Source organism: Euprymna scolopes, chromosome 46 (genome assembly GCF_053919585.1).
Source record: "Euprymna scolopes isolate OS-2025 chromosome 46, ASM5391958v1, whole genome shotgun sequence".
Taxonomy (NCBI): Eukaryota; Metazoa; Mollusca; class Cephalopoda; order Sepiida; family Sepiolidae; genus Euprymna; species Euprymna scolopes.
This window is the reverse complement of record NC_136527.1, coordinates 38,586,509-38,610,444: the sequence shown is the minus strand read 5'-3', so window position 1 is coordinate 38,610,444 and position 23,936 is coordinate 38,586,509. Positions and strand designations below refer to the sequence as shown.

At 33.0% G+C, this 23,936-nt stretch overlaps 1 long non-coding RNA gene across 1 annotated transcript in view; it reads right to left on the bottom strand.

Annotated features, from left to right (window-relative positions):
* LOC145270765 (uncharacterized) overlaps nucleotides 1–22,578 on the bottom strand; it is a 127,568-nt gene extending 104,990 nt beyond the window's left edge. The window contains exon 1 of the long non-coding RNA XR_013865555.1: nucleotides 22,483–22,578. This is a non-coding gene — a long non-coding RNA (uncharacterized LOC145270765). The remainder of the gene's footprint in view (nucleotides 1–22,482) is intronic.
* Nucleotides 22,579–23,936: the final 1,358 nt, after the last annotated feature.

Sequence of the window (23,936 nt, the reverse complement as noted above, 5' to 3'; positions counted from 1 at the left end):
AGACCAATTTATTTCGCCTTAACCAGGACCCTCGAAATGCATTTGACAGTCTAAAGCTAGATATTGCATCAGCTGTTATAAAAACTATCGACGAGAATGCTCCTCTTGAGTTGGAGACTGATACCTCTGGTTGTACACTTTCTGGAGTCTTCAACCAAAATGGTAGACCCGTTGGTTTTTTCTCACGAACTCTACACGGCTCTGAACTAAACTATCTAGCTGTTGAAAAGGAAGCGGCTGCCATTATAGAAGCAGTTAGATATTGGCGACATTACCTCTTGGGGAAGCACTTCAAACTTATTACATCAGTAAAATTTGTTAACGACCAAAATCACCATAGTCGGATAGAAAATGATAAATTGCTCCATTGGAGATTGGAGCTTTCATGTTTCAATTTCGACATAATCTATCGCCCTGGTGAGAATAATCTTGTAGCTGACGCATTGACACGTGCTTCTTGCGCTACTGTGACTAGTAGCAACAACCCCCTTAATTTGCATCGATCCTTGTGCCATCCTGGGATTACAAGGATGGTCTTCGTAAGGAGCAGAAACCTCTACTCTAAATAAGTATATGTTAGTAGTATTAGTTGATGAATACAGAGTAGTATTAGTTGATGAATACAGCCGCTTTCCATTTGTATACCCTTGTAAAGACACAAGTACCCAGAGTTTACTGCAATCTTGCTCCCACCTGTTTTCTATATTTGGCATGCCCAGCCAAGTTCATTCAGATGACGGGAGTTGTTTCAAAAGTGCTGAGTACAAGAATTATATGCACAACAAAGGATCTCCACCAGCTACAGCACCTCATATCACCCGCAGGGGAATGGTCAAGTAGAGCGAATGAATGGAAAAGTGTGGAGCACTATTACATTAGTATTGGAAGACAAAGGTTTGCCGACTGAACACTGGGAAGCAGACACCCTCCATTCCATTTGGTCTTTAATATCCACAGCCACAAATGAGACACCTCATGAGCGCCTGTTTAAACACGCAAGAAGATCAGTGTCTTGGACAGCGGTACCGTCTTGGATGACCGAATCTGGTTTTGTTTCAATACGGGACACAACCAGTTAACTAAATATGAACCTCTAGTTGATAAGGTTGAACTTCTATATGCTAACCCCCATTACGCCTTTTTTCGATCTAACGAGGGTAGGCAGATGATTGTATCTACACATGACTTGGCCCTGTTGAAAGACTTCCAATTCACCGATCACCCACATGACTCGGAAAACTGTAATGATACACCAGCAGATCAGCAAGAGGAAAATTCATCCTCACCAGTAGAACCACCTGTTTTGCGATGGTCAAAACGTAGTAGAAGACCAGCAGATTAGTTGAATTTCTGATTCTAGAGTTTAGTGAATGTTGATTAAATTTATTTTGCGCATCAGAACTATTAAATTGCACTCCTTGTGCTGGCTGAATTAGTGAATTTTGTACATTGCGAACCTGAACTATTTAACTACATTCCTTGCATTGGTTGTGATCAACCCACCTTCATACACTAATACTTTCTAATTTAATGGAGGGGAGAATGTTGTATTGTGTTTCGTATGGATACGAAACTTCCCAATAGCACTCTCCCTGCCGAAGCACTAGCTCTGTAGTGTCAGCCATGTTACTTGATAGTGTTGACGTTGGACCCGACGCATCGTTCTTTTGTGCTAATAAAAACCTTATTTAAAGTGTATACAGTATTTGTTTTACTTGCAACAATATTGCTGAATTATTGTTTCTAAAGAAAAAATTAAATAACTCTAGCAAATAAACATAAAAAATATATATAAAAAAACGTTTAAAAAATCAAAATTAAGTAACGGGAATGAACATAAAAAATGTAGAAAGAAAGGAGAGTGATTAAACCAACAAAAGAGAATGAGGATATAATCACCAATAATTGAACATCATATGTTCAGGATGATGTTTCTTTCCATTCCTACTCATTTATGATGAAGAAGATTATAAGCAGTCATATTGTCTTCCCAGATGATCTTATAATTTAACAATGTATTCTCAAGGGCTATGGACCTTCTTATGCATAATATAGATATAAAAACATCTATATAGATAAATGCAAAATTGATAGAGCAAAAGCTAAAATAAAAAGAAATTCAATGAAAAACAAAATGAAAATGTGTAGAATCTTCTTTGTATTGGAGTAGATGGGAGGACAGACAAAGACACACTACTCTACAAGGAATCGGTGGAGGAAAATGGAAGTAATACTCTGAGAAAAAGCTAAAGGACCGAAACGCCTTGTATAATCACTAAATGTCACTTGACAATCACAAACGAGACATCAAAGGAGAGTGAATGGTACTGTTCTGACGATGTGGCTGATGTTTTACACAAATTTAAAAGTGTGAGCACTATTAAAGCTGTCCTTGTTGACAATAGAAGGTGCACTTGTTACACTTTTAGAAAAACTTACACCAAAATGAACTTCTATTCAAAACTCTATTTAAACATATAGATGGCACCACAAATGGAAGAACAGACAGGGGCACAGTACTATACAAGGAATCAGTGGAGGAAAATCGAAGTAATATTCTGAAAAAGCCAAAAGACTTGAACACCACTTGACAATGACAAAGGAGACACCAAAGGAGAATGAATATTTGACACACAGGGCTCTTCCTGATAATGGTACTATTCTTGTGGAACAAGTGGCTGATGTTTTACACAAGTTTAAAGTGTCCGCACTATTAAGGCTGTCCTTGTTGACAATGGAAATGTCAATACTTGCTATGAAGGTGGACTTGTTACACTTTTAGAAAAATAGAAAGAAATTTTCACATTATTGCTTGCTCCTTACATAATTTTTTTTCAATTCAAAACTCTATTTAAACATGTAAATTGCACCACAAAAATCCCTACTACATTCAGTGGCCAACTGGGTAAATAATATGCAAATGATTTCCATAATTTACGATGAATATCTTTTTCAACTGTTGGGAATCCATTGGAGTTTCATTTTGGAATGGAAAATATGGAAAGCCTAAGTTGTGACCAAAGATTTCTCTGTGAATATACAGTTGTTATTTATAGAGTTAAGGTGAACCATAGATTTGTATCGTGGAAACTTGGTCCAAAAAAACAGGCAAAATAGTTAACTGGCTATCAGGCTCATGTGTCTATGGACTCGTATGGAGTACTCATAGAATGTTTCAACTAAACTATGTAGTTTGATAAATTTTATTGTTAATGTTTATGCCATTTGTTCGTTTGACATTCAAAAAAATAACAAATTCCAATGGCAATGAATTTTTGTTTATGAAATGATTGACAGAATTAGAAAGCGACTCATTTGCATTACTTTGACAAAAACCAACAAAAAAAGACTGAATAAAATTACAGTGATCAACTTTAAAACTTTCCACTGCACAAATTTAATGGGTTTGTCAGTAAATGGAGTTTGTGAGCCGACACTAACAATATACATTTCTGACAAATAATTACAAAATTCATTATTAACTAATGAAAATCTTGACTTGCCGAATTTTCCTTCACTTTCTCAAGGTGTGGAATGAACAAACGCGTGGTGGGAGGTCGATGGCTGCAGGGGCCAATCACTGATTTGGCGCACCCCCCAACGGCCGAGTGAAGTCGAATATTAACGACGAAGTCGCGAAAAACTGCAGCTAGGGGTCTGGGGGCGCTATGAGCCCCCCAGCAGCGTACGGGGCGGAGCCCCGGAAAATTTTGCCATTTTAAGGCCTCCAGATGCCCCCGTTGATGCATTTTTAGCACTAAAATGCATTACTTTATGCTATAGAATTGCCTTTCTCTCGATTTTTGATGGGCATTCAGGGGGGGGGGGTCATACCATCATTGTCAGACAGTATGCCGGTTAGTACCGTGGTGGTCCCCTCCCCAAGTTTGGAAAATACACTTAGTACAAATGGTACTAACTGTGGCATTCTAGGTGGTCCTTTCTTGCAATTTGAAAATACACTTAGTACAAATGGTACTAACTGTGCCATTCTAGGTGGTCCTTTCTTGCAATTTGAAAATACACTTAGTACAATTGGTACTAACTGCAGGTTTGATGTTCGAAAAATCAAATTTAATCAGTATATTGGGTACCTGTAGCAACATGCAACTAATATTTTTACCAAATATAACAGCTAACTTTTCTTCGGCACAAACTTTATGATTTTGTTGTAGTTACTGCAGTTTTTCGGGACCAACCAGAATAAAATCAGCATATTCATTTATTCATTCATATTCATTCAATTATTATCATATGTGTCCATTAAGTGCAATCCGACTGATGGAGTGGTCAGGCTTTATTTAATAATTATAAAGGTCAATAAAATATTCATGTGAAACTGTTAACCATTATCACCTGTTTGGCACCGAGGGTATGCCCCCCCTGGGGCATTATGGAACAAAAATAATCTTTTATGTGTGGGGGGACAATGCCCCCTTGGAGCCGTGCCTGACCGATGGTATTAACTTCATCCCCCTCCTCTGTCAGCAGTACCCACCATGGTTGGGCGCTGTGGAGAAAATTTTGATCTTCAAAATCCCAGATGGCAGGAAAATGGCCTTCCAGACTTGTTTTTTCCCTTAATCTGCTCCAATAAACAGTGCTAAATTCTAGTATTTGATCATTAAACTTGTTTTAGGACATGTCGAGAAGAAAGGTCAGCTAGAGGAGAGGTCTGGATCGGAGAGCGAGTCACTCACTGTTGTATTACACTAAACATGCAATCCAATATCAACAGCTTAGCAAAATTAATTATTAATGTTGCAATACAGGATGATACAAATCACGTACATAATGAAACGAATTACACAGCAAAACGAATAATGAAAACAACACAACATAGACATCGAAAAAGAACACAACATAGCGAAAGACAGATTAACGCATTTATTGGAGGATCAAAAAGTTATGGAACAAAAACATCATCTAGGGACGTTTTGAGGCACAAATCGATAAACATGGAAGAAACGTGGAAGTAAATGTTCAGGGCAAAAGGGTCATGCCTAGCTCCTTCGACGATTTCCTTCCAAACAGCCTCAGAAATGGAACAAAGTGTTTATTAAGGTCTTTATTTTAAATTTTCTTGGGTCTCCTACAAAGGGTGCGCCCCCTAAAACCCCATTTTGGCGCCCCCCAGAAACCTTGGCTGGGGAAGCCTGGCCCCCCGCCCCCCTGCCACCACGCTAATGATTGCATGCCCCTCTCTATGCACGCACTTCTTCCTGTCTTGGCGGATTCTTTGGTTTTTTCTCTACTTCATACAAATGCTTTCATTCGTTGAGGGTGTTGTGTATTTCTATTTGTTGTAAACATAAACCCCACATGCGACACACTTATACGGCAAACTTATCATACAAAAATCAGTAATTTAAAGCATCGTGCGATTCACACAAAATCCTCACTTCGTTAATCCTTCATTATGAACATTCAACGCATGAAAACAATTATGTTGGAACAATTTAAATTAATATTCCTCACACATTAACCAAATGTTCATTATGTTTTATAAATTTATGGGCATCTTACAATTGGTGACACCGCCATGAATTCGGAATCTGATGGACGCTAAGACGGAATACGGACCTTTCATTTCAATATAACATCGCTAAAATATAGCGACGGCGAACATTTTCTTTATTTAATAAATCATAACTCCGCACACACATACACACATATACACACACGCATTCGCGTATGTGGATTTACAGACCGTTTTTCAAAAAAAAGTCACATGAACTTTAAACCCGCATGCGACACACTTATACAAAAATACAAATTTCAATCCTCGTGCTATTCTCACAAAAGGCTCACTTCATTAATATTAATCCTTCATTATAAACATTCAACGCAAGAAAACAATTATGTTGGAAAAATTTAAATTAATATTCCTCAAACATGAACCAAATGTTTATTATGTTATATAAATTCATGGACATCTTACAATTGGTGACTGCCGTGAATTCGGAATCTGATGCACGCTAAGACAGAATACAGATCACTTCTAAGTCACAATTGATTAAACGAAAGTCGGATTCACAACAAAAGCGCCTCTGTTAAGTTCCCAAAGAAAAGGAGCAAGGTGATAGGAAGCTGGCTCAACGTGGAGCCCAAATCGTGTCTACTCGGGAGACGACACTGGTCAAAGGCTTGCTAACAAAATAATGGAGGTCACAGTGTCAATCTCTCCAGTCGAGCAAACTCCATCTCCGACCATCTCTCTTACTAAGACTGAATGGATGAAGACAATAAGGACGTCTAAGAGATGCTTAAGATCAAGCTAAACTCATACAGGAGTTGAGCAGTCAGATGCGGAATCTAATCACGAGGCAGCATACACCATATTGTCGATAACAGGACGATGTTTGTTGCCGACGTTCTGAGAGTCGAAACAGGTAATCTCGTCGAGAGTAAAGCGATGATACATAAGTATGCTTGTTTCATCGGCGTTATTGCGCAAAATACTGTGAGATACCGAAAGCGCTGTGCATTTACATGAGCATCTAAATCGACAGAAAACAGCACGGTCAGGCGGCACATGTTACTGATACTCCTGGCTGGCTTTGTATGCGTCGCACTTTCTACGTCACTGACAGGAATTAAGGCATACATTTTCTCACCGATACAAGAGCTGAAGTGAGCATTATCCCAAGCAAACTAATTAAGAAACGACACAGACACCGATCTTTTTACAAGCCGCGAACCCCTCTCCTTATTCAAATGCACATTTCGATGAATATTTACGGTGGCAAAACTCACATTCACAATTCTAGGGGATGCTTTTCTACACTGTTTTGTTATACTTGTCGACGTCAAGTGCAGGAGAATAATAGATAACAATAGCAGACTGTCAGTGAAATATGTGAATAATCAGCGAAAAAATGCCCAGTCGTATTAAAAAAAAACACGGAAGACGCATACACTAAAATACTTCGACGTTTAACAAACATTACGCAATACGGACGATACTGTTAAATATGATGTTACACATTATATACAGACTCCAGGTCCGACAGTAAACGCAGGAGAATGCAGACTCCGACCCAATTTCTTAACAGACAGCTAAACAAGAGTTCCAACACATGCTTGATTTAGGCATCATTCATCCATCTCAAAGCAACCGGTCGTCACCGCTCACCATTGTTTCCAAGAAGACATTGGGTTAATTGCACCTTTGTAGGGATTATAATAAAATATTTGTTTTGTGTTAATTAGATGCTTGGTGTGTCCGGTGTCCTTTTGTCCCGTATGCTTCTGTCCAATCTCCTAGCTAGCATTGGCAAAGTTTACAAGATGTTATCGAAAAGTACGCTTACAAAAACAAACTTTTGATAATTTCAAACTCGTAGCCTCAGATGAATTAGACAGTGACAAAATTTATGAACCCAAACCTTTCGCATCATATGCGACAACATGTGTTGATTAATTTCGTCGGTTAATATGTCTGTATTTGTTCAGATGAGTTTGGCATTAAGAGGATTAGTAGATTCAAAACTTTTCACACTCATAAGCGACAACATGTGTTGATTAATTTCGTCTTCGAATACGGTTAATATGTCTGTATTTGTTCAGATGAGTTTGGCATTAAGAGGATTAGTAGATTCAAAACTTTTCACACCCATAAACGACAACATGTGTTGATTAATTTCGTCGGTTAATATGTCTGTATTTGTTCAGATGAGTTTGGCATTAAGAGGATTAGTAGATTAAAAACTTTTCACACCCATAAGCGACAACATGTGTTGATTAATTTCGTCTTCGAATACGGTTAATATGTCTGTATTTGTTCAGATGAATTGAGCATTAAGAGGATTAGTAGATTCAAAACTTTTCACACCCATAAACGACAACATGTGTTGATTAATTTCGTCTTCGAATACGGTTAATATGTCTGTATTTGTTCAGATGAATTGAGCATTAAGAGGATTAGTAGATTCCAAACTTTTCACACCCATAAACGACAACATGTGTTGATTAATTTCGTCTTCGAATACGGTTAATATGTCTGTATTTGTTCAGATGAATTGAGCATTAAGAGGATTAGTAGATTAAAAACTTTTCACACCCATAAACGACAACATGTGTTGATTAATTTCGTCTTCGAATACGGTTAATATGTCTGTATTTGTTCAGATGAATTGAGCATTAAGAGGATTAGTAGATTAAAAACTTTTCACACCCATAAACGACAACATGTGTTGATTAATTTCGTCGGTTAATATGTCTGTATTTGTTCAGATGAGTTTGGCATTAAGAGGATTAGTAGATTAAAAACTTTTCACACCCATAAGCGACAACATGTGTTGATTAATTTCGTCTTCGAATACGGTTAATATGTCTGTATTTGTTCAGATGAATTGAGCATTAAGAGGATTAGTAGATTAAAAACTTTTCACACCCATAAGCGACAACATGTGTTGATTAATTTCGTCTTCGAATACGGTTAATATATCTGTATTTGTTCAGATGAATTGAGCATTAAGAGGATTAGTAGATTCAAAACTTTTCACACCCATAAACGACAACATGTGTTGATTAATTTCGTCTTCGAATACGGTTAATATGTCTGTATTTGTTCAGATGAATTGAGCATTAAGAGGATTAGTAGATTAAAAACTTTTCACACCCATAAACGACAACATGTGTTGATTAATTTCGTCGGTTAATATGTGTGTATTTGTTCAGATGAGTTTGGCATTAAGAGGATTAGTAGATTAAAAACTTTTCACATAAACGACAATATGTGTTGGCTCATTTCTTCTTTGATTTCAGTTTATGTGTCTATTAAAACAAATTTTAAATAAGAGAAGACGGATTTGCATGGCAATATAAAGCAATACAATCTCAAGATACCAACAGGAATTATTTTGGTAAATAATATTTTTGATTCCTTGGGAAATTTAGTTTTCAAGTTTCCCATAAGCAAAGAGGCCACACGAAAGACATTGAAATTTTGCCAATATAAAATGTAAGTGGATTTTTGAACTTATTTTAAAGACCTTCAAAATGTGTTTCATGAATTGAAAATTAATTACTAACATATTTTTGTTTCATGTTTAATTTTTTTATTTTAATGTAATGCGAAAGTTCGAATTATTTTTATTTTGTAAAAGTTTAATACATTTTTTACTAGATAAAATAATTACTTTCTTGTATTTGGTAACATTTATTTATTTTGTATTTGATTTTTCTTTTTTGTGTTCCTTTTTAGTCTAGAAAATTATCCACCAGGCGAGAAGAAATAAACAAAAAAAATCAATTTAAGAATTTAGAGTGGTGGTCATTTTCACATGTAAATTTAATGTAAAATAAACTGCTATATCCGAGCTATTCTAGCGTTTTAGGACAGTTAAGTATAAAGTGATTTTCTTAAAATGTTTTACTTTTTCTATGGAAAAGTTTTTTTTTCTGGAAGTTAAATTTTTACCCACCCCGAACCCGTAAATTAAAATTATTTTCAAAATTGAAAACTTCAGTGGCCACAATAAAAATTGAACTAGGTTTGTAGGAAATATAATAAAAAAAGATTTACCAATTCGATGAGTCGGGCAGCTTGTCATTAAAATAAGCCATCTTGACTAAAGTCGTACGCAAGATGGATGCCGTGAACGGACGTAAAAAAATGGAATGGAATGAAAATTTTTACGAAAAGAAATTAGCAAATCAATGGACTTGCTAATTTCGTTTCGTTAAAATTCTCATTCCATTCATAGCAAGAAAAAACAACTCAACTGCTGATAACAATAATTAAAAAATGCTTTACTTTTTAACTACTGTACTTGTTATATGTAAATAATGAAATGAAATAATGTTTTTCTTTCAACTAGACTGTAGTTTCACATAACATTTTCATAAACAAAAGATACCATAAAAATTAAATTTTATTATCTGCATAATCATCAAAACAATGAAATAAAAACAGAACTTTTTCGTTTTTTACAAAATGGGTGAAACAATAAATAAACAAAATAGGTGAAACAATAAATAAAAACAAATGTTACAAAAGTTAATCTAAGTTACGTTTTTTTACCTAATAGGATTAGTTTTTTCTTGTTTTAATTTATTTTATCTACATTTTTCCACACTATTTTATTCTTAACTAAAACATATTTAAAATTGCTGTGTTGGCTATTCTAGAAAATTACATTCTTTTTTAAATTATTTCCTTTCATTGTTTTTATTTTATTTTTCATTTCATTGTTTTGTTTTGGTAATTATGTAGAAAATTGATAATGAAATTCAACTTGTACGTTTTGTTTATTAAAATGTTATGTGAAACGAGAATCCTTTTTAGAAAACTATAGTTCTATTTCTTAGTTATTTTACTCCATACGTATATGTACATTCATGAGTTTTTATATCTAATTTTAGCCAGGAGTGGCCACGGTTTAGTTGAACATGTGTTACTATATATTACTAGTTGTTAGGTATATATGTACAGGACAAACATACTAAATAAAACCAATGATTAACTTGGATAAATGTCGGTTTATCACATAAACATTTTTTACTTATGTATTTTCCCTTATGTATTCTATATGTTGATAAACTTATTGTGTGATTTTAATCTATTTTTACTGTGCCATTTTTCCTATAAATTCACTTGTGACATTGTATTTGTGTCATTGTTCACTAAATTAAATTTTGAATCCAGATTATCGCCCACTTTTTGTAGCTTTAGGTATCCTACTATAAACTGTACCTAAACTTACTGTGTGATTTTTATCTATTTTTCTTTTGCAGCCAGATTATCGCTCCCCTTTTGTGAATCCTACTATAAACTGTGCCTAACCTTTCTGCTATGATATACATATCAACAACTCATATATTAATTATTAATAACGGAGTATATTATTTGTGCTTGTTAAGCAAACTATCATCGCAAGCATTGTTACAGAGAGAGAGAGAGAGAGAGAGAGAGAGAGAGAGAGAGAGAGAGAGAGAGAGGGGTGAGTAAACGTGGAGGTAAACACGTTTACCAGAACCGAAGGTCAGCTGACCAGATTACGTATATGTGACGTGGTCAGGGTTGGCTAGATCTGGGAGATTTGATTTGGGCTTTGAAGAAGATGGACGGTTTTTCCGTTGTCTCCCCCTCTTAACTGGGGAGGGGGGAGACGAACGCTGACGTGTGTAGAAGAAGAACCCCCACACAGGCAGATTTCACTTCCACCTTCTGCAGGACCTCTGGGGAAAGTGAAATAAAAACTATAAAACCATTTCATCGTCTTGGAGTGATAAATCTTCGTCAAACAGGTATCAAGTCTCCCTCCAGGATGAGAAATTTCCAGATGGTCCGTTTTGAAGAAGCAGAGGTAGGTTCTGAAAATACATGTCACACACACGATTCCCTTTATGATAATCAAACACACAACCATTTATATTAGAGACAATCATATGCACACGGAATCTTTTTTTGATGTTATACACCCAAAAGTAAATGGTGCCTTCAATGATAACCAATATATAACAGCATTGCCCCGATCATACATAGTGTGGTTGAGTTTATTGCCTTTAACTTTAATAGCTACTTGTTTTGAAGAACTGCTAAGAGTACCGGCCAGGCTATTTTCGTAATTGGAACAGATTATCACTTTGCGGAGTATAAGATAAAGGGTGCGTCTTTTGTGAAGCTGGGTTTCTTCTAGAAAGTGAAGTTGTTTCTAATATTGCTGGTATGGGAGGCCTGTAAAAAGAAACGATCTCTGTTCCATCGACAGAACTATTTTATTATTGCAGGTTATTTCGTGATTGAAAGACAAATGCATCAGAAATGCAAGTGTCACGTGATATGGCAAATAAGTATCTCACGTGTTTATGAATAGAAGAGAGTTTAACCAATTTAGCAATTCCCATCCTTCTTAAGAAATAATTAATTAAATATTAGTGTTTTCTACCTAAAAGAATATCCCTTTAAATAAAACATTTAAAAACAACAAATCATTATTGTACTTTACTACACATGTAGTTTTTTGTTTGATGAGTTTAATTAGTAAGAATCGTGGCAAAGGGGCAACACCCACTAGAATATAACGGCAAGTAAGGGACAATAATAAAAATGACTATAAAGTAAAGACCTTAGTTGCTTAAAGGCAAAAACATAAGTGAAGAAAAAACTATGCGTTTATGAAAACTTTTGTTGAACATTAAAATGCTAAATTAAGTTAAGTAAGTTTGAGTAACAGAATCTGATTTCTTCGAATTTCTCAAGCTGGTTGGGCTGAAATACTTAAGAATGTGTCTTGAGTTGGAGACAGTCAAAAAGGAATCTTTAATAACTCGCATACACGCCTTCATCTCATGCACATATTCTTAGACATTAGCAAGAGAACTGAACATATTCACTCACACACTTTTAGATATAAACATGTTTTGTAATAAAATTTCGCTTTCCTCGATTTTTCATTAAAAAAATTCTATTCATCTTTTAATTAGCACTTATAATATGCTAACTGGTTTCATTTATGCATGTCACCAAATGTAAAATAAAAATGTAATAAAAAAATTAAATTAAAAAAAATTAAAGTCTAACATTTTGTACATTTTATTTCACATTTTGTTTATGTAACTATGGATATACAATATGACAAAGGAAAAGAAACGGTTTTGTTGATGTTTCCAAATATTATGTAAGTTATAATAAAATGAGTATAGGCACAATTAGATTAAGACATAAGTGTGTACGTAGCTCAGTGGATGTTCACCAAAGTATTTTCATCAGATAATAGATCAATTATTTTAAGTAAAATGTTTTCTTTACATAAATATAAAACAAGTATAAAAATCTAATTTCTCATATGTTATGACAGCCATTCAATACATAATGTTCTGGTCTAATTTCTCATATAACAACGAAAATAGAACATTTATTAGTTTTTTTTTCTAGATAAGAACATCAGAGTTACACATTTCTCACATCGTTTAATGCATCTCCGGAGACAGTTTTTGCAGATGTAGAAATTCATACATAAGAGGGATATTTGCTGATCTGGCCCCATCTCTTGATTTTGATAGCTTCTTTAATTTTCTAAAAACTGAAGCATTATGTGCTACTGCAATTGTGGTAAACTTTGCCAGGAAATTTCTCATCTCAATTCTGGTAATAGAACAATGCAAGCATGACGTTGCCAACAGCAAGTTGCAGTCTTAAACTTTTTTGGATATAGTCTGTTCAAGTGCTTCCAAGGCATTAACCAGGCTTTAGTGTCTGAATCGCAGTTACAGACCCAAGTTTCATCCTGTGCAATTAGTCTTATTTTTATAGTCCTGGGTGAATAAATCCAGAAAATACTTGTCACGATATTGTTTTGGCCGAATTTTCACATTTTATGTAATGAAACTTTTGGAGTATTTTTAACAACTCTTTTGGTAGCAGACTTGTTATCTATGTCTGTCATATTTGTAAATTAGATTTGATTAAAATGCCTGGACATTTTCGTGATTGAGATAGTTCTGTTGTTCTTGATTCATGAGACTGGTATACAATGTTGAGGTCTCTATAAATTGATTGGTTTTGTGATGGTTGTTGTTCTGCTGGGATTTTTTTGTAATGCACTATACCATTTTGAGGTATGGATTTTGAAAGATCATTAGATATTGTTTCTTCTATGTGTGTTCATATGACGAAACAAATTTGACTTAAATGTAAAAAAAGCACTTCACAATGAAGTGGTTTGTCCCCTGTATGTGTTTTCATATGACACAAATTTGACACTTGTGCAAAAAAGACAATACACTTTACAAAATGTGTTTTTCTCTCTGTTTTAATTTTCTTATCATTGTGTTTTTCCAGAGGATAGGGCATTCTACCAGCTGCCAAATATTCTTTCTTTACTTTAATTACTCAAACCGAAAGATCTTTTTAAGATTCTAACCGTCCCTTGAAGAGCAATTGTTGGTATTTCTTTTGGACTTGGTTCACCAGGTATATTCACCAGATAGTTTTTGAAATTCTTTTTCATTAGCCTCATTGCTCCTATAATGACTAATTTTCTTTTGTATGTGTTTGCATATAACGCAAGAAATATCCCTTCTATGAAAAAAACCCAGATAGTTCACAAGTATGTGGTTTGTCCCATGTGCGTTTTCATATGACACAACAAATTTGACTTCTGTGCAAAAGAAGAACCACATATTTCACAAGAATGTGGTTTATCTCCGGTATGCATTTTCATATGATGCAACAAAGTTGACTTCCATGCAAAAAAAGAACCACATACTTCACAAGAATGTGGTTTCTCTCCCGTATGTGTTTTCACATGACGCGACAAAGCTGACTTCCATGCAAAAGAAGAACCACATACTTCACATGAATGTGGTTTACCTCCCATATGTGTTTTCATATGACTCAACAAATGTGACTTCCGTGCAAAAGAAGACCCACATACTTCACAAGAATATGGTTTATCTCCCGTATGCATTTTCATATGACTCAACAAATGTGCCCTCTGTGCAAAAGAAGAACCACATACTTCACAAGAATGTGGTTTCTCTCCCGTATGTGTTTTCATATGACGCAACAAAGCTGACTTCCATGCAAAAGAAGAACCACATACTTCACAAGAAGATGGTTTCTCTCCCGTATGTGTTTTGATATGACTCAACAAATGTGCCTTCTGTGCAAAAGAAGAACCACATACTTCACAAGAATATGGTTTCTCTCCCGTATGTGTTTTCATATGACACAACAAATTTGATTTCAGTGCAAAAGAAGAACCACATACTTCACAAAAATATGGTTTCTCTCCCGTATGTGTTTTCATATGATACAACAAAGTTGACTTCCAAGCAAAAGAAGAACCACATACTTCACAAGAGTATGGCTTAGCTCTCATGTTTACTTGCATCTTATTCCAGAATGCAATGAAATGTATGATTATAGGCACGCTAATAAATTCAACGTTAGGAAGTTTATATGAAGAACTTTATAATTATTTAAAACCTTTTTAAATCACACATGATGAAAGGTCCTTCTTATCCATTAATGAATTCCTTTTCGTGTTCAAGTTCTGAAAATGTAAAATAAATTTTAGAAAATACATTGAATGTAGTAAAACTGAATTTATTATCTACTGGGGGGTACCCTGCATTACCAGGGTGTTTGGAGGTGTGTGTGGGGGGAGGGGGTAAATCAAAACAAAATGGAAAATAAAGAGGTAATAACTCTGTTTAAATATGCTAAAATAGAACAAAAACCGATGTTAAAACTTCTTTAAAATATCGGAAAAAACAAAAAGAAAATGAATGTGTAAGTGAACGATGTTGAAACTTTTTTTAAAAATCGGAAAAACAAAAAAAAAAGTGATGGAAAAAAAGAATTAAAAAATGGCATAATATAATTTAAAAAAAGCGGAAAAAAACGTGCAATCTAAAGATAACGACGTCGTTTTTTTCTGACTGAACTATGGATGAAATTGGGTTGTTTTTTTTTAATATTTCAGCTAATTCAAGAAAAAACAATTTGGGGGCATGCGTATATGGTAACTTGTCATGAAGGAACATTTTTTTGCTATAGAAAAGTGTACCAGTGAGGGTGAAGGAATTAATGTTTTTTTCCAATTTTTCAATATTTTTAGTTCAAAGAGTCGAGCTTTAAAATGATACAAATCTCGTGAAAATCTGTCGCCTGTCAAAAGTTTTTGCGAGACATACAAACACACACACAAACATTTTGCCTTTTATATATACAGATGTTAACAAAATTAATTTGTTTCTATTTTCGAAGATTTAATTAAAAATCTTTACGTTTCTTTATTTTTGAGATGAGGATTGATTAGTCATATTATTTGGATTCTTCAGAAGATTGATAAGAGAGAAATCTCTTCTAAGGAAAACAACGCTGTTGGAAAATAAAAAAGACGGTGGCGATAGGAGATGGGTGGATCATGTTGAGCAGTATTTAAGCATGACAGGAGCAGTGGATGAGGAAAAATGTCAGATAGCTCTCTTAACCACATGGGGCCTGGTCGAACAATTAATAAACACTCATATTAAACAATGAAAGTTTAACATGGGAAGAATTGAAGAGCTCTTTAGAGAACTACTATAGAATTGTTACAAAGCCTTACAAACATATAGTCGAATTAGTGCACACGACACAGGGAAGGTTCGAAAGGATACATGACAATATATGCATGGATTAGAATAAGACGGTTATGATGAGATTGTTATGGAGGATAAGGACTTGGGCAGAACCGAGAGTGTGGAGATGCATATACATACTGCAATGCATGAGTCCATATTGAAAAAATATTAGCAACAAAAAAGTTGGTAGACTCAGCAATAGAGGAAATAGTGCAGTTAGATGTAATTGAAAGATCGAATAGACTGTTGAGTTTTCTCATAGTGTTACTAGAAAAGGTAATAAAAGATTTTGCATAGATTTTAGGGCTTTAATAAAGTCACAAACAAGTTTGCCTTAGCGTTACCAGTCATTGATGACATATTAGCCTCATTCAGGTTGGCAAATTACTTCTTAAACTTAGATCTGAAATCAGGGTAAACTCATGTTTAATTGAATAACAACGATACGGAAGAAACTTCGTTCACCTGCAACTAGGGTTTATTTCACTTTTATGTGATGCCGTTTGGACTCGCAAACATCCCGGGATGTTCCAGGAATGAATGTCCATAGTTCTACAGGGACAGAAAGATTATGCATTACTGCATTTGGATGATATTTAATATTCTAAGATACGATGTAACGTTAATTAGGGTATTACTAGCCAGCTTACATAAGGACAACGTCAGGTTGAAAGCTATATAGTATGAGGTTTTAGAAGTACAGTATCTGGGGTTCAAAGTAAGTGAACAGGGTATATAGTCAGACCTGGACAAAGTCAAAATCGATAAAATCTTGACTCCAGCTACCATGAGACAATTCAGAGCTTTCGTTGGTATGACGTCATATTATCGGCGATTTATAAAATTTTTCTCAGATTGTCAAGCCGTTAGTTCATCTAATGAGGAAATATACAAGGTCTAATGTGACGACATTTTGTGATTTTGCCTTTATAGCCTAAAACCGAAGCTCACTGATATGGTTATACTGGCTTAACCTGATCCTGAGAAAGACTATAGACTGTATATGGATCCCCCAATCTGTCACAAATAATCTACGATTTGAGAGAGGATAAATATGTTAAAAACAAATTTACATCTTATCCCATAAAGTTAGTGATACGCAGATGAGATGGTACTTGTAAATGTATGTGAGATAATAATGATGATTCCCAGTAGAAAGAGATGATAGGAATTACTATGTGCAATAAACTTTGTTTTGTTTGAGCCAAAATAGTTTGCATTGTATAAGAAGGTTGCATGACCATTCTACGTTGTTGGATTTCTATTAAAGGGAACAAGAGGAAGATAAAATGTTTAGATTTAAAGAGGTGGTTTCAAAAAAAGTTTATAGTGGACAAGATAGTGTATTACTTGTCCCATCTTGACAACAAACTATTGATAAGGTTATATGTACCGTCGCATCTTAAAAAAAGAGTGTTAGTACAGTACCATGACAATAATGGTAGTGGAAAAAAAAATACATGCAAAAATATTTTGGTCGTGTTTATTTAAGGAGGTGAATGAATACATAGGAAATGTATCCTGTGCGAAACCAGAGATCTGAGGAAGCAACAACTTCGAATGCATTAGTGCCATCTGCCTCCTTTTCCTTTCATAAAAATGGCATTGAGTATTTTAGGAGCCTACCCAAAGACACTTTTGGGTAACTAGGAGATAGTGACTTTCATCAATATGTATGTTGGCTGGAGGCTTTTTCGGTTGCTAATAAGAAGGCAGAAACCATGGTGCATCTGTTGTTGGATGAAATTCTCCTCAGATTTGGACACCACCCCAGCTATTAAAAAATAATGGGTCGGAAAATATTAACAAAGTGATGAAGAAAGCATTGGATGACCTAAACATACATCATGTGATGACGTCATTTTATTACCAAACAAAGAAAGAAGTAGAAAGATTTCATAGAATGATGCATGACAGTTAAGCAAAAAAGATCAGAAACAATGAGTTGTCATGGGATTTGAGCAAAAAAGATCAGATACAATGAGTTATTATGGGATATTTAAAAAAGAATGTACACAGAAATCACCACTTATCAAGGCCCGGAGACCACTCGAGGATAAGGTTTAGTGAGTATACATTAGTCAATATACTTATAGGATAGTAAATATAAGTAGTGATAATTTTGTGAATTGGATTACTTAGGAGGATGGTTCATCAAGAACTTGTTTACATCAGACTTGAATACAATCAGATTGTAGATAGCTGGAAAGCAGGCAATTGGAAAAGAGTTCCACAGGCATGCAATTCTAAGAATGAAGCTTTCTTCCTGGAATCCGCATTTAGGTTTAGGCACAGATAAAGAGTGTGTTTTTGTGAAAGTTTGGCAAGGGGGGACCATGGATTGAAGCTCAGCTGAGCATTTGCCATGAAAATAACGATAAAGCAGAAGCAGGCTAACAACGTCTCTTCTGTGGGAAAGAGGTTGCAGGGAAGAGAAAGGTCATCCCCTACAAAGTCTATTTTGAACTCTGTGGTAAGAGTACTCCATCATTGGCCGTTGTTGGCAGCTGTCAGATTTCATGTGAGTGAAACAACAAAATTATCACCATACTACTTGTTCTAAAACAGAGACGTGATGCTGCCATAAGATTATATATTAATGCCTTGTAGAGTATACTATTGTGATGAGCAACATGAGATCGCACTAAAAGAGATGCATCGATCTTTTACTTTGAGGAAGTTAGGAAAAAACTGATAGAGAACAAGAATAAGAAAATAAAGTCAGTAGATTTTAAGATTGGAGATCTGGTTTATTATAAGAACCACCAGAAGGTGCATGTGATTGAACCACAGAACAAACTGATATCCTTACATGAAGGAGTCAACATCAACGGGAGAAGCCGGTAATGGATCGTAGGATCATTACATATAGCATGACATTAAAAATTGCAAATAATTTGGACACAAATTATCTGCTGTATCATTGTTTGCAGATGTCAAAGACAGTACTAGAACAGACAATAATCAGATCGATCTGGAAAGGCCTAGAGTTTGTTCGGAGTTTGGAAGTGGGGAAAAGGAACCAGTGAAAGTGAATTGTTTAGGTTGGGTAAGATCTATATTCTTTTTTTTTTTAAATATTCCTTTCTCGGGGTTCATTTCATACGTGACACTTTGGAAGATGATTTCAGCTAACCATTTTGACAGAGTATGCGAAGCGTTAGGAATGAGTTATGAAAGAAAAGATTATGAGAAAGACAAAAGAAATGAATTTTTTCTTGTTTATAATCTCGAGCATAGAAGTCATTGAGTGTCATCTGCCGATGTTCATTTTAAATTATCAGATGGTATTCAACATGCATCACGTGTTCCCCATATTAAGACATTTAACAAAAGAAAAAAGAAACTTATTCTTGGAAAGAAAAAATTCAGTTAACAAGACGATAACGAGTTTTCCAAATATTAAGCAATGTAATTCCTTATGTTATGAATGGTGGCCACTACTGATAACTGATAATTACTTAGTTTAATATCAATACAACTACTTTTTTTGTGGCAATTTTAAATGTGATATTCGTTTTCATCATACCGAAAACCTATAGAATTCGTCATGGTAAAGACGACTGTTAAGGTTGAAAGTAACAATTTACCAAAACAGCTTTTAGGCAGCCCCTCCCCAAATATCACCATGTGGCCAGAAAGTGGGTGCTCATTTTATATTAAATTTATACAGAAAAGTGATCCTTTTTTGAAAAAATGATTTCCTCATGTCATAAAAACTAATTTTCTGCACCACTTTTGAAGTATTTATTCATTTTCAGCATCTTTGAAAACCTCTAAAAAGTCGTCATTGTAAAGAATATTTATAATTTTGAAAGATTTTAGACATTGACCATTTTTTTATGTTTAAGTCAGTAGTGAAAACAAAATCTGATTTTTTGTAACTTGTGAAACAGTAGGTACCCCCAACGTGCGCCACAGTTTTAACCCCTCTATATCTAACACGATGTAACTGTAATTAATTTATTATTATCATCCTTACTTTTTTACTATTTAAAAGAAGCTTCAAATAAACTAATATTTAAAAAAAATTTTTACAGCTTACAAAAATAATGAAAATGCGAGACAAAAATCGTGTTTACATTTTCGACGCATAAAACAACGTTCCTATGTAGTAACATGTTTTAAGCTGTTGACACACCTATGTTTTAAAAATCTACGAAAAATCAAATAATAGTCATATTTACCTGAAATTTTCGATATTTATTCATTATTAAATAAACTTACATATTAAAAGTAGGTTTCGATAAATATATTAGAGGATTTTTTTAGGTGTTCTACCCCCCCCCCCCATATTTCGTGTTATGAAAACTGAAAAAAATCAATGTAGGTCGATAAAAATTTCAACATTTTTTAAAGATGGAAAGATCAAATAAATAAAAAATAGTTATATATATATATATATATACACATATATATATATATATATATATATATATATATATATATATGTATATAAAATCCCATATGTATATGTATATATATATATACATATATATATATATATATATATATATATATATATATATACATATATAAACAAGGTATATATATATATATACATATATATATATATATATATATATGTATATATACATATATATATATATATGTATATATATATATATGTATATATACATATATATATATATGTATATATATATATATATGTATATATACATATATATATGTATATATACATATATATATATATATGTATATATACATATATATATGTATATATACATATATATATGTATATATACATATATGTATATATACATATATATATATATATATGTATATATACATATATATATATATATATATATGTATATATACATATATATATATATGTATATATACATATATATATATATGTATATATACATATATATATATGTATATATACATATATATATATATATATATATATGTATATATACATATATATATATGTATATATACATATATATATATATATATATATGTATATATACATATATATATATATATATATATATATATATGTATATATACATATATATATATATGTATATATACATATATATATATATATATGTATATATATGTATATATACATATATATATATATATATGTATATATACATATATATATATATATATATATATATATATAAAAAATCCCATAATTTGTTTCACTTACCTCAAAGTTGTAAATAAAATTGGACATAAAATCATAAATATTATGTTAAAAAAAATAAAATGAACAATTTTTCTTGGGTTTTTTTTTTTCTCGGTAACATAATTATTTGAATTACAACAAAAAAAAAAACGAATTCTAAAAAATAATTATTTTTAAAAAACTGTAAATGATATAAAATTCAAATATTACACGATATGAAGTTTAAACCTATTTTTTATATAACAGGTTTCCGATATTAGAAAATATATTCATAATATATGATTCTTGAGATAATAAAAATTGTAAAAGAAAAACAAAAAAATTCGTTTCGATTTATTTAAAATGAGAGAGGTTGAAATCAAAAGGACAAGCATTTGTAGATACATGTCTCAACAGAACAGGTTTAAATTTATTTTATCGTCTGTCTAGTTCATTACTAAAAATCTATTTGCTTTACAAAAAGTAAGTCATATTATTTTTTATACATTTTTATTGTTCATTGTTTTATTATATATTTTATTTATTAAGAAATTTCTGATAAATTTATCGTTTAATGTATAAATTTTGAATTCTTTGCGATCTTTTTTCTTATATCTCCAAATCATTAACACGGACTAGTTGTTTTTCGTAATATATGAGAAATTACTTTTTGTAAACTTATGCACTTATTTTGCCGTTCTAAACTAATAACGACAGTAAAATAACGTTATTTGCAAATAAATTTTATAGTGCTAATGCTTTTCCATAGAAATTACAATAAACACACGAACTGATGACGTCGTGTTTTTTGTTTAGAATGATGACGTAGTCCACAACAGTTTGAAGGTACCTATTAAAAACATAAAATTTATAAAATTATTTTTTTCTTTTTAGTATTGAAAAGAAAAAAACAATCGACAGCGAAAAATTTTCAACGATAAACCAACATTTTCATTAGGATTATTGGAATTTTTTTTCTTTTTTTCTGATTTCATGTTTCAATAAAAACACAGGGAAATTAAAGAACAAAAATCAATAAAAATGTTATCAATTCTGTACGTGAAAACGCATATAGAATTGGCCATAAAGAATTACGTTTTGATCGTTTTTTTTTTGTTGTTGTTTAAGTCAGTATTGAAATCAAAATATGATAGATTAGTGACCATTCGATAATAATCCGATGAAAAAAAGAAAAAAAAAGGATGAAAATAAAAAATACACATACGTGCACCACTGCACCATATAGTAATACTTACGTTTTTGTTTTATAATCTGCTTTCGATTAACTTTATCTGCTTTTATAAAGGAAACGATTTTTCAAATGTGATTGACTTTACAAGCTCAAGTTAACATTCAAGATGACGAACGGAAGAGCAAGTTCGCAGAAAACAAAATTGAAGAGGAAAAAAAAATCATTTCGAAATAGAGCCGATGTATTTGGTGAATATCACGGATAAAATTAATATTATTTTATTTAACATTTTAATATTTACATGAGAGAAAACAGATTACAAGTTTCATCTTTATTAATTCTCTTATTCGTTGCCCGTTAAATTGCTTTAATGGTGGAAACTGATTGTTTTTAAAGCCGCTTTTTCGTATTTTTATTTATTTATTTATTTTATAGATTCCCGATTATTTCTTGATTGTTTTTAAAAGAAATATCTAAAGTTAATCTATACGAGAAAAATTAATTAAAGAGATTAAATGTATCAAGAAGCAGAACTTGAAGTAACAACAAAAACATGAAATCATATCCTTCGGAAACGAAACGAAACTTCTTCCGTTTTATTTATTTTTTTTTAATCCTGCATTCCTGTAATAATTAGTTTTAATTATTTTCTTCTGTATCTTCACTTTTCACCGCAACAAAAAATAAAGTAGAAAAATCTTTTGTAATAAAAAAATATTAGGTGCATTCAAAATAATTAAAAATAACAATTTATCGTTTTGGGGAGTTTTGTTAAGAGACCCCCCCCCAAAAAAAAAGTGGCACAGCAAGATCAGTTACTCTTCTACCTACCTGAATAAGTTATGTATTTTAATGATTTTATTCAGTTCGATAAGTTACTCTTCTATCTACCTGGATAAGTTATGTATTTTAATGCTTTTATTCGGTTCGATAAGTTACTCTTCTACCTACGTGCGTATGTATGTGGTCAGATGCCTTTCCAGGGATAAGGCAGGTTTCAACAATAATTCACAGGAGAACAGTTTATGTCAGAGACGAGACGTCGAAGTGTAGCGAGTTGTTAGACGAACTCGACTCTTCATATGAAGAGGGTATTTAAGGTAAACAAGGAGGTCACGTGATGTGACGGAGTCCTTTTATTTCCTTCTTTCCTCTTCCTCTGTGTTGTACGGGTATGATCCGAATTTACGCACTTGTTTGAGCTAATTTATAATATATAATTTTCTTCCAAGAACTTCGGACGTCTTCGGATCCGTGACGGACGACGCGTATAAGTAATTTCCTCGGGAGTTACTTCCAGGGGGGTTTCTTCGGTTGGATCTTTATGGTCTATACTGTCATCTTGTGTGTTTTCTGTGTCACTGTGCTTGGAAGAGTCCGATTGTTCATCTATTGATGATTCGGATTCGACATGTATGGGACTATCTATTTCGTATTCACTTTCGGTATTGTTTTGATCAATGGTGTGGTAGTTAGGGTGTTGTTCAACTTTGATAATGTCAGACTTCTTCACTTTAT